Source organism: Cebus imitator, unplaced genomic scaffold (assembly GCF_001604975.1).
Source record: "Cebus imitator isolate Cc_AM_T3 unplaced genomic scaffold, Cebus_imitator-1.0 Scaffold461, whole genome shotgun sequence".
NCBI lineage: Eukaryota > Metazoa > Chordata > Mammalia > Primates > Cebidae > Cebus > Cebus imitator.
In genome coordinates, this window is record NW_016107776.1 from 1,120,768 (window position 1) to 1,122,874 (window position 2,107).

Here is a 2,107-nt window from a genome sequence, read left to right on the forward strand (position 1 = left end):
AGGCTGAGGCAGGAGAATTGCCTGAACCCAGGAGGCAGAGGTTGCGGTGAGCCGAGATCGCGCCATTGCGCTCCAGCCTGGGTAACATGAGTGAAACTTGGTCTCAAAAAAAAAAAAAAAATAGTGTAATTCACAGAACAAAAGTTATAATTTTGATAAAGTCCAATTCATAAACTTTTATGGATTGTGCTTTGGTGTTAAATCAAGAACTCTGTTACTATTCCCAGGTCACACAGATTTTCTATTATTTCCTTCTAAAAGTTTCATATTTTTTCATTTTACATTTAGATTCATTATCCAATAAAGTGTGAAGTTTTGGGTGAGGTTTATCTTTGCATATGAATGTCCAGTTTATTTCCAGCATTATTTGTTAAAAATACCCTTTCTCCATTGAATTGCTTTTGCATCTCCGTAAAAAATCAATTGGGCTAGATAGTGTGATTCTTCCACCTTTATTCCTTTTTTCTTTCTTCATTTTTTTTTGTTGTTTGTTTGTTGTTGTTTTTTTTTTTTAGATGGTGTCTCCCTGTCACCCAGGCTGAAGTGCAGTGGCATGAACACACCTCACTGTAGCTTCAGCCTCCTGGGCTCAAGCTGTCCTCCCATCACAGCCTCCTGAGTAGCTGCAGGTGTGCACTGCCAGGCCTGGCTACTTTTTTTTTTTTTTTTTTTGGTAGAGACAGGGTCTTACCATGTTGCCCAGGCTAGTCTCAAAGCCGTAGGCTCAAGAAGCCCTCCCACCTTGGCCTCCCAAAATGCTGGAATTACAGGTATCAGCCACCATGCCTAGGCTCAACTTTATTCTTTTTCAAAATTGTTTTAGCTGTTCTAGTTCCTTTGCCTATCTGTATAAATTTCAGAATTATCTTGTATATATGTACAAGAAAATCTGCTGGGACTGGAATTATATGAAATCTATGGACCAAGTTAGGGATAATTGGTATTTTTCCTATGTTGACTGTGTGAAAGCGACATGTCTCTTCACTTATTTAGATCTTTGATTTCTTTCATCAGCAGTTTAGAGTTTGTGGCATATATTTCATATACAGATTTTATTAGATTTATACTCATTTCATATTTTTGGAAGTATTTTAAATAGATTTTTTGTTTATAGTTGTACATTGCAAAAATCGTCAGTATATAGAAATACCATTATTTTTTGTATGTTGACCTTGTATTGCACGACTTTGCTAAACTCATTTATTATAGGATTTTTTTGTAGATTTCTTGAGTTTTTTTAATCAATCATATTGGCTGCAAATTGAGACGGTTTTATTTCTTTCTAATCTAGTGCTTTTTGTTTCTTTTGTTGCCTAAATTCCTTGACCAGAACCTCCAGAACAAATAGAAGTGTTGACAGTGGACATCCCTGCCTTGTTCCTGATCCTCAGGGAAAGTGTCCCGTCTCTGTCACTTCTGATGTTAGCGGTGGGCCTTTTGTAGATGTCCTTTCTCAGGCTGAGGAAGTTTCCTTCTACTTCTAGTCGAGAGTTTTTCTCATTAACAGGTGTTGGATTTTGTCAGATGCTTTTTCTGAATCATTTGATAACGATGTAGTATTTCTTTTTTAGATTCTTGATATGTGGTGTGTTACATTGATTTTTTTCCATATTTTTGAATTGTGTAAAGGAAAAGTTGTGCAAGAATGCATCTACTGTAATTAAAGCAAAGGAGAATTCGAGAACATGCAAAGCAGCCCGGTGTGGTGGCTCACACCTGTAATCCCAGCACTTTGGGAGGGCAAGGTGGGAGGATCACTTGAGGCCAGGAGCTTGAGACCAGCCTGGGCAACATAGGAAGACCCCATCTCAAAATTTTTTTTTGTTTGAGACAGTCTCTGTCGCCCAGGCTGGAATGCAGTGGCGCCATCTTGGCTCATTGCAACTTGCGACTCCCTGGTTCAAGTGATTCTCCTGCCTCAGCCTCCCGAGTAGCTGGGAATACAGGCATGCACTACCATATCCAGCTAATTTTTCTGTTTTTAATAGAGACAGGGTTTCACCATTTTTGTCCAGGATGGTCTTGATCTCCTGACCTCATGATCCAGCCACCTCAGCCTCCTAAAGTGTTGGGATTACAGGCATCGGCCACCGCACCTGGCCTCAAA

At 39.4% G+C, this 2,107-nt stretch overlaps 1 protein-coding gene across 10 annotated transcripts in view; it reads left to right on the top strand.

Annotated features, from left to right (window-relative positions):
- CLTCL1 (clathrin heavy chain like 1) overlaps positions 1 to 2,107 on the top strand; it is a 128,738-nt gene that overhangs the window by 98,182 nt on the left and 28,449 nt on the right. The window lies entirely within an intron of this gene.